This window comes from Saccopteryx leptura, chromosome 3 (assembly GCF_036850995.1).
Source record: "Saccopteryx leptura isolate mSacLep1 chromosome 3, mSacLep1_pri_phased_curated, whole genome shotgun sequence".
In the NCBI taxonomy this organism is placed as follows: domain Eukaryota; kingdom Metazoa; phylum Chordata; class Mammalia; order Chiroptera; family Emballonuridae; genus Saccopteryx; species Saccopteryx leptura.
The window spans coordinates 48,632,131-48,642,526 of record NC_089505.1 but is presented as its reverse complement, the minus strand read 5'-3'; positions in this window follow the sequence as shown (position 1 = coordinate 48,642,526).

The window sequence follows — 10,396 nt, the reverse complement described above, 5'->3', positions numbered from 1 at the left end:
TAACCCCAAATATGACTCTATTTGGAGACAGAAACTTCAAACTGATAATTAAGGTAAAATAAGGTAATAAGGATGGAATCTAATTCAAATGAACTGGTGTCATCATAAGAAATAAAAGAGACACCAGGGATGCACCTACAGAAGAAAGGTCATATGAGGACACAGCAAGAAGGCGGCCATCTACAAGCTAAGGAGAGAGAACTCAGGAGAAACCAAACCTGCCCACACCTTGATCTTGGACTTCTATCCTCCAAAACTGTGAGAAAATACAAATTTATTATCTCATATAACATTGAGAATTCTAAAGTTAGGACATTTCCAAGGTTGATTTATTTACAGTTTAATAATAGAACAAAGACCCAGGCTCTTTACATTTTTCTGTTCTGTTATCAATAGTATATTGACTTTTTTTTTTACTAATATTTCCCCACTTTTACTTCTACTTATGTGTGTGTATTTTTTTTAATAATTTTATTTTTTTAATGGGACGACATCAATAAATCAGGGTACATATATTAAAAGATAACATGTCCAGGTTATCTTGTCGTTCAATTATGTTGCATACCCATCACCCAAAGTCAGATTGTCCTCTGTCACCTTCTATCTAGTTTTCTTTGTGCCCCTCCCCCTCCCCCTTTCCCTCTCTCTCTTCTCCCTCCCCCCATTTCCACCACACTCTTATCAATGTCTCTTAGTCTCACTTTTATATCCCACCAACGTATGGAATAATGCAGTTCCTGGTTTTTTCTGATTTACTTATTTCACTTCCTATAATGTTATCAAGATCCCACCATTTTGCTGTAAATGATCCGATGTCATCATTTCTTATGGCTGAGTAGTATTCCATAGTGTATATGTGCCACATCTTCTTTATCCAGTCATCTATTGGTGGGCTTTTTGGTTGTTTCCATGTCCTGGCCACTATGAACAATGCTGCAATGAACATGGGGCTGCATGTGTCTTTACGTATCAATGTTTCTGAGTTTTGGGGGTATATACCCAGTAGAGGGATTGCTGGGTCATAAGGTAGTTCTATTTTCAGTTTTTTGAGGAACCACCATACTTTCTTTCATAATGGTTGTACTACTTTACATTCCCACCAACAGTGTATGAGGGTTCCTTTTTCTCCACAGCCTCTCCAACATTTGCTATTACCTGTCTTGTTAATAATAGCTAATCTAACAGGTGTGAGGTGGTATCTCATTGCAGTTTTGATTTGCATTTCTCTAATAACTAAAGAAGATGAGCATCTTTTCATATATCTGTTGGTCATTTGTATTTCTTCCCAGGAGAAGTGTCTGTTCATGTCCTCTTCCCATTTTTTTATTGGATTGTTTGTTTGTTTGTTGTTGAATTTTATAGTTCTTTGTATATTTTGGATATTAGGCCCTTATCTGAGCTGTTGTTTGAAAATATCATTTCCCATTTAGTTGGCTTTCTGTTTATTTTGTTATCAGTTTCTCTTGCTGAGCAAAAACTTCTTAGTCTGATGTAGTCCCATTCATTAATTTTTGCCTTCACTTCTCTTGCCTTTGGAGTCAAATTCATAAAATGCTCTTTAAAACCCAGGTCCATGAGTTGAGTACCTATGTCTTCTTCTATGTACTTAATTGTTTCAGGTCTTATGTTTAGATCTTTGATCCATTTTGAGTTAATTTTAGTAGAGGGGGACAAACTGTAGTCCAGTTTCATTCTTTTGCATGTGGCTTTCCAGTTTTCCCAGCACCATTTATTGAAGAGGCTTTCTTTTCTCCATTGTGTGTTGTTGGCCCCTTTATCAAAAATTATTTGACTATATATATGTGGTTTTATTTCTGGACTTTCTATTCTGTTCCATTGGTCTGAGTGTCTATTTTTCTGCCAATACCATGCTGTTTTGATTGTCGTGGCCCTATAATATAGTTTGAAGTCAGGTATTGTAATGCCCCCAGCTTCATTCTTTTTCTTTAGGATTGCTTTGGCTATTCGGGGTTTTTTATAGTTCCATATAAATCTGATGATTTTTTGCTCTATTTCTTTAAAAAATGTCATTGAAATTTTGATGAGAATTGCATTAAATTTGTATATTGCTTTGGGTAATATGACCATCATGATTATATTTATTCTTCCTAACCAAGAACAAGGAATATTCTTCCATCTCAGTATATCTTTTTCGATTTCCTTTAAAAATGGCTTATAGTTTTCATTATATAAGTCCTTTACGTTCTTTGTTATGTTTATTCCTAGGTCTTTATTTTTTTTTGTTGCAATTGTGAAGGGGATTATTCTTTTGAGTTCATTCTCAAATGTTTCATTGTTGGCATATAGAAAGGCTATTGACTTCTGTATGTTAATTTTGTATCCTGGAATCTTCCTGTATTGGCTTATTGTTTCTAATAGTCTTTTTGTGGATTCTTTGGGGGTTTTGATGTATAGGATCATATCATCTGCAAAAAGTGATACCTTTACTTCTTCTTTTCCGATATGGATGCCTTTTATTTCTTTGTCTTGTCTGATTGCTCTGGCTAGAACCTCTAGTACCACATTAAATAAGAGTGAAGAGAGTGGACAACCCTGTCTTGTTCCTGATTTAAGGGGGAAAGCCTTCAGTGTAGTGCCATTTAATATGATGTTAGCTGATGGTTTATCATATATGGCCTTTATCATGTTGAGATATTTTCCTTCTATACCCATTTTGTTGAGAGTCTTAAACATAAAATTGTGTTGTATTTTATCGAAAGCCTTTTCTTCGTCTATTGATAAGATTATGTGGTTTTTGTTCTTTGTTTTGTTGATATGGTGTATTACGTTAACCGTTTTATGCATGTTGAACCATCCTTGAGATTCTGGGATGAATCCCACTTGATCATGATGTATTATTTTTTTAATATGTTGTTGTATTCGATTTGCTAGTATTTTGTTTAGTATTTTAGCATCTGTATTCATTAGAGATATTGGTCTGTAGTTTTCTTTTTTTGTGCCATCCTTGCCTGGTTTTGGTATGAGGGTTATGTTGGCCTCATAAAATGTGTTTGAAAGTATTGCTTCTTCTTCAATTTTTTGTAAGACTTTGAGTAGAATAGGAACCAAGTCTTCTTTGAATGTTTGATAAAATTCGCTGGTATAGCCGTCTGGGCCTAGACTTTTATTTTTGGGGAGGTTTTTAATGTTTTATTCTATTTCTTCTCTACTAATAGGTCTGTTTAGGCTTTCTGCTTCTTCTTGACTCAGTCTAGGAAGGTTGTATTGTTCTAGGAATTTATCCATTTCTTCTAGGTTGTTGAATTTAGTGGCATAAAGTTTTTCATAGTATTCTACAATAATTCTTTGTATATCTACGGTGTCCTTGGTGATTTCTCCTCTTTCATTTTGGATTTTGTTTATATGAGTTCTTTCTCTTTTTTCCTTGGTAAGTCTTGCCAAGGGTTTGTCAATTTTGTTGATCTTTTCAAAGAACCAGCTCCTTGTTCTATTAATTTTTTCTATAGTTTTTCTGTTCTGTATTTCATTTATTTCTGCTCTGATTTTTATTATCTCCTTTCTTCAGCTGGTTTTGGGTGTCCTTGTTCTTCTTTTTCTAGTTCCTTAAGGTGTGAGGTTAAGTGGTTCACTTGGGCTCTCTTTTGTTTGTTCATATATGCCTGAAGTGATATGAACTTCCCTCTTATCACTGCTTTTGCTGCATCCCATAGATTCTGATATGTCGTATTGTCATTTTCATTTGTCTGTATATATCTTTTGATCTCTGCACTTATTTCTTCTTTGACCCATTCATTTTTTAAAAGTATGTTGTTTAGTTTCCACATTTTTGTGGGATTTTTTCCCTCTTTTTTGCAGTTGAATTCTAGTTTCAAGGCTTTATGATCAGAAAATATGCTTGGTACAACTTCAATTTTTCTGAATTTGCTGATGTTGTTTTTGTGGCCCAACATATGGTCAATTCTTGAGAATGATCCATGTACGTGTGCGTATTTTTTAATATTTACTTCTATAATTTTATTACAGGTGTACATTCATGTATTCATCATCATAGTCAAGGTAGACTAATAGGTCTATTATTACCAGGATCATTCATGTTCCCCTTAAATAATCAGACCCACCTCCCTCTCATTCCCCAGCCCTATCTCCAACTTGTGGCAACCATTAATCTTTCTTCATTTCTAAGCTTTGTCTTTTCAACAATCTCATGTAAATGGAATCATACAGTATTCAATCTTTTGGCCTTAAAAAAATTCATCACCTCTCCCTGGAGATTTACTGAGGTTGTGTGTGTTAATACCTAATTCATTTCTTTCTCTTTTTTTTTGAGAGAGACTAGGACATATAGGGACAGGCAGACAGGAAGGGAGAGAGATGAGAAGCATCAATTCTTCATTGCAGCACTTTAGCTGTTCATTGATTGCTTTCTCATATGTGTCTTGACCAGGGGGCTACAGTAAAGTGAATGACACCTTGCTCAAGCCAGCAACCTTGAGCTCTAGTCAGCAACCTTGGGCTTCAAGTCAGCGACCCTTGGGTTCAAGCCAGCGACCATGGGGTCATGTCTATGATCCCATGCTCAAGCCAGCGACCCTGCACTCAAGCTGGTGAGCCCATGCTCAAGCCTAATGAGCCTGTACTGAAACTGGCAACCTTGAGGTTTTGAACTTGGGTCCTCTGTGTCCCAGTTTGACACTCTATTCATTGCACTACCACTTGGTCAGGCAATAATTCATTTCTTTTTATTGCTAAGTAGTGTTCCATGGTATGAGTGTACCAGAGTTTGTTCAACTATTCATCTGTTGAAAGACATCTGGGTTGTTTCCAGTTTTTAGCTATTATTCATGAAGCTGTTCTGAACATTTTTGTACATGGTTTTATACAGTTTCACTTGTGAACATAAATTTTCATTTTTTTTGGATAAATACCCAAAAGTTCAGTCGCTGGGTCATATGGCAATTATATGTTTAGTTTTCATAACAAACTGCCAAAATGTTTTCCAGGGCAGTTGTACCATTTTACATGACCACCCGCAATATATGAGTTATCCAAATTCTATGCATCTTTCCCAATATTTGGTGTTGTCACTATTTTTTTTCTCTTTCTCAATTGGCATATTTATTTGAACTTAGTTTTTCATATGAAAAATTTTATTTCCATTTTTAACTATTCTTACCATATCTTTAAGAAAATTACATAGGAAAGTATGTATGTAAATTGGACCTAAAAGTATAAAAACAATTCTGTATTCATCTTGAGGTGAAACCAGCTTGCAAAACATGAAGAATAAGGCATAAGGCATGTAGAGTAATTAATAGTGATAAATAAGAAGTTTCATATAATTGAGTAATTTATGCCCAGTGGGAATGCCTTCTATTTTAGATTAGATAGATCCAAAAGTTTTGATTTGCATTCCCTGATAATTAGTGATATTGAGCATCTATTCATGTACTTGTTCGCAATCTGTATGTCTTCTTTGGAAAAATGTCAATTGTTTGTTTTTTGCTATTAAATTTTGAGTTCTTTATATACTTTGGATATTAACCTCTTAACAGGTAAAAGACTTGAAAATGTGTTCTCTTATTGATTAGGTTGTCTTTTCATTTTGTTGACAGTTTTCTTTGCTGTGCAGAAGCCCTTTAGTTTGATGTAGTCCCACTTGTTAGTTTTTACTTTTGTTGCCTTGTTTTTGGTATCAAATCCAAACTATAATGGCAAAGATTTATGTCAAGCAGCTTACCACCTATATTTTCTTCTATGAAGTTTATGGTTTCAGGCCTTACATTCAAGCATTTAATCCATTTTGAGTTAATTTTTGTGTATGGTATAAGATAGTGGTCCAGTTTTATTCTTTTGCATGTGGCTGTCCAGTTTTTCAATCATCATGTACTGAAGAGACTGTCTTCTCTGTATATTCTTGGTTTCTTTGTCATAAATTAATTGACCATATGGATGTGGGTTTATTTCTGGGCTCTCTGTTCTATTGCATTTATATATGTGTATGCTTTTATGCCAATACCATACCGTTTTGATCACTACAGCATTGTAATATAATTTGAAATCTATAGGCCTCTATATGTCTGCCATTCCTGAAGCCTGCTTCAGGTTGAAGCTCCATAAGCAAATAGGCCTCTTTGACAGAAAGACTTGAGGTAGTAGCCTGCCAAGAACTCTCTCTCTGATAGTTACAGTCCTGTGGGATTCTGGAACAAAGACCTTTGGCTACTAGAGACAGGCAATGAAAGGGTGTGCTCTGGGTGGCACCCACAAAGACAGGAGCACCAGGGGAGTGTAAAAGCTCTTTCAAGGAAATACTAGGACTCTGGAGCTCAGTCAGAGGCAGCCACAGGATATCAAGGTTAGGGCCCTTGATCTGAGGTCTCTTGGAAGGATTATATCTGTGAGCCAGCTGTGTTAGGCTTGCCTGCAGGTTTACCAGCTGCAAGCACTTTGCTTGATTAGTGTGTGAGCACATGGTCAGAGGCACGTGTGCATATCCTATATAAGGTGCTTCCCCTGGGCTGCGACTCTTCCAGATCTCTCTCCCGCTATCATGAGATGTAGTTTTCCTTCCTTCCTTGCCCTTACTCTGAATAGCAGATTTTCCTTTATTAGCTCTTTCCCTTTTGTTGTTTATTTGCTCGCCTGTCTTTGTGAGCCTCCAATAAACGAGTATGGCCCGATATTTCCTGGTTCCACAGTTTCTCTACTGTCCGCCAGAATCCAGTATGAACCTGCCTGGCCTCCGCCACTGGCCTTACAACATCAGAGGTCAGTTGTGTTTAATCAGAAGCTTGTCCCTCAGGCTGTAGCCCTGAGCAGAAGCTAACAGGCCTCTTTCTCAGAAAGACTGAGCTGGTTCCATTGCGTTTCCCTGTGCCCTGCTGCTAGTAGTGGCCATTTAAAAACTCTTTCTGCTGGTTCAAGTCTAGTGGGACCCACAAGAGAAGGCCCCACTGGCCACCAGAGCAGGGCAATGGAAAGGCAGTACTGGTGGCAGCAGCCAAAACCAGGGCAGCAGACGCATATCAAAGCTTTGAGATACATATTAGTGTTCTGGAGCGCGGCAGAAAACCTAGACTTTTTTTTTTAAATCGTGCTCTCCCAGAAAGAGTAAGCTGGAGAGAGAGCATGAAGATGGTGCCTGCCGGTCTCCATCCCAGAGAGCGTCCAGCAGGCCCCAAATCTGTGTCAAACCAAATGGCCGCCCCCCAGGCCGACCGATATGCTGTGGACCCGCAGGAAGCTGGTGCGCCCGGGCCCAGGCGCCCTCCAGCGGAGCTCAGCGCGGATCAGGCCGGGGAGTCCTTCGCGTGTGTGCGGGTGCTCAGGTTGCTCCAGCTTGTGGGGCTTGCTGCGACTTCTCAAAGCTAGATGTTTGGGGTCTTGTCCCTCAGTTGCAGAGCTTGAAAGCTGGGAGTGCTAGGTGTGGGGTTCAAATCTTCCCTGCTCAAGGAGCAGCTGTGGGTTTGAGTTTCCCCCAGAGGGTCGGCTGTTCCAGAGTGGTTTGTGGTGAGATTGTGTTCCAGCCTCTCCTACCTGTGTTCATGTGGGCTTCTCTCGTTCCCGCAGTTCAAAGGAGTCTAGGTGTGGCCACCTAATTTTTATTTATTTATTTATTTATTTATTTATTTATTTATTTTTTAAAGATTTTATTTATTCATTATAGAGAGGAGAGAGAGAGAGAGAGAGAGAGAGAGAGAGAGAAAGAGAGAAAGAAAGAAGGGGGCAGGAGCAGAAAGCATCAACTCCCATATGTGCCTTAACCAGGCAAGCCCAGGGTTTTGAACCGGCAACCTCAGTGTTTCCAGGTTGACGCTTTATCCACTGCTCCACTATAGGTCAGGCGCCACCTAATTTTTAGAGTACCCCCTCCCCCCCGAGGAAGTTGTTTCATGGGTGCCTGTGAATTTGTTGCCTAGATTTGTTGTCTATATTTGGTGTGAAGAGGTGACCTCAGGCTCTTCTTGTGTTGTGGTCTTGAATTGGGATCCCCTCTTCAACATCCTGATTTTTAACCCTTAGGATTGTGTGCACATGGTTGGCTGCAGGAAAGCTGTGTCAGCTCCTAGCATTACTTCTACATACAGCTGGGTAGGAAGCACAAAGGCAGGCTTCTCTGCATGCAAATCTGTTTAAGAGTGAAAAAAATAAAAAAAATTAAAAAATGCCAGAAAGTAAGTACCCCACTAGTCCTCTCTTCATGTCTTATTAGTTACAGCTGAGTCAGATGCCTTTGCCGAAGTAATATGTTTAAGAAGAATGGGATCACTGTGATTGGTTTTACACAATTGTGATTCATCCCTGGCACTGGGACGCGGCCCAGTCTCCCCGAAGCAGGCAGCTCCCTGGTACCTGTTAGACAGGAATTGCGGGATAGGGATATAATAACTATGGGATAGGGAGAGGGGATGAGTGTTGGAGAGGCAACCAACAAGGTCTTGCTTGTGTGTTTATTCTATTTCCTGCTTTGACTGAATTTACTAACCTGGTGTGTCTTCTGATATGTAAAATTGCCAAGGCAAGGAAGACAGAATTGCAAGGAACATCCCTGAGGACTGCCCAGCTTTCTTCAACCATATTCCATGCTTATGAAGCAGTTTTCTCTTGATTAATTGGGCTACCTAACTACCTTGATATCTGCTGGGGAGTGCCCTAGGTAGCCAACTGACATAATTAGTACATTGGAGAGGTGTAGCACATGTTATAAATTAATAACTTACGTTCTGACCTCACATAACAGTCCCTTGTGTGTAATTAGAGTAAATAATTTGTTCATCATTCATTCAGCACTTTCTTTGTGCGGGGCACTATCATAGATTCCACTCAAAAGTGAATAGGATGTGACTCCTTCTCCGAGGGCTTCTCTCTCTATTAGGAGCTCACAGTCCCAACGGTAGCCATTATAGCAACCATTGGGGAGCACGGGTGAGGCACTGGGTTAAGTGATTTTCGTGTTTCATAGTCTCACTCTCAGCTATCTTTCTGATCTCATTTCCTAGAATTCTTTCCCTCATTAATTCTTCTCCAGCCATACTGGTCCATGAACTCTTGAAGCAACACTTTTGGGAACAATCCCTAACCTGGAATAACTTCTTCTAGGTATTTTCATGGCTAATTCTCTCTACTCCTTCAATAGTTAACTCAGATGCTGTATTTTCAGAGAGATTTTCCCAATCTTTCAATTTTTAAAATTGAGCTATTTGCACTGAACAAAGTTTTCTTCTTTGCCACATCCCAAATTGCAGAATCCTGTTGGCATTAAATTGGCATCAACAACTATCATTTGACGATCTCACATTAAATTATTGAACATGTGCCCAGGAGAATGTATAAGAATGTTCATAGCACTATTGTTCACAATGAAAAATTGGAAACAAACCAAATGGCCAGGATAATTGAAAATTTGTGATATATTTACACAAGGCAACTCTAAATCAATAAAAATGAATGTAGAACTCATAAATATCTTAGATAAAAAAACATAAAAACAAATGTTTTTATAAAGCTCAAAAACAAGTAAAACTGAATTGTAATGTTGAGGGATATACATGTGCCCCGAAGGAATTAAAAATAAAAATTAGTAAACGGAATAATAAAATTGGGAATACATTTAGCAAATGGATGAAATGGGGGAGAAAAAGATTGATGCACTAGTATTGGTCTTGTCCTAGTCTGTCAATGATGGTCATTGGTGCCAATTTACTGTCAACAGGAATCCCCAATTTGGGGTATTATGAAGAAGGAAACTTTATTCAGTGTAAACACCTCAACTGTGATACAGCACAGCTGTGGAATAGCTCCATAGTGTTACAGCTCAATTATGAAACAGGCCAGCTGTGGAATAGCATGGCTATGAGGTGGTCCTGGGGTGAGGCTCCTCAGCTCTGCTCTGCTTTCTCTGCTGCCTGCCGTCTGCTTTCCCCTGCTCTGCTTCACCTGCTTTGCTCCGGTTTGGTCCGATGAGATGTCTTTTGTGTTTCATCTTCTGTGCTTCAGCTCCAGCTGGAGATACACAGTCTTCAGTGGAAAGGGAAAGTGTGCTCCCTAAATCATTCTATTTAACTTTCAACTTCCCTACATTTCCTAGCTCTCTTTCCTGCCTAGTATATTTTTTGCATATTATTATATAACTTACTATATCTTATATATTATTTTTATTTATTGTCAGCCTTTTCCTACCAGAATATAAGCTCCGTGGAGGCAGAGATTTTTGTCAGTATCCCTAATGTCTACAACATTACCTACCATTTAGTAAGAGCTCAAGAAACATATTTATTGAATGAAGGATCTCCTATAAGTAGAACTGTTATTTGTATAAGCTGTTCCTGATTACAAAGCTAGTAAATAGTGAAACCAGGATTAAACCAAGTCTTTTCAATGATGAAGTACACCCTAAATTCCCCATATTCTCTGAGTTTCTAAATCTGCAAAGGCA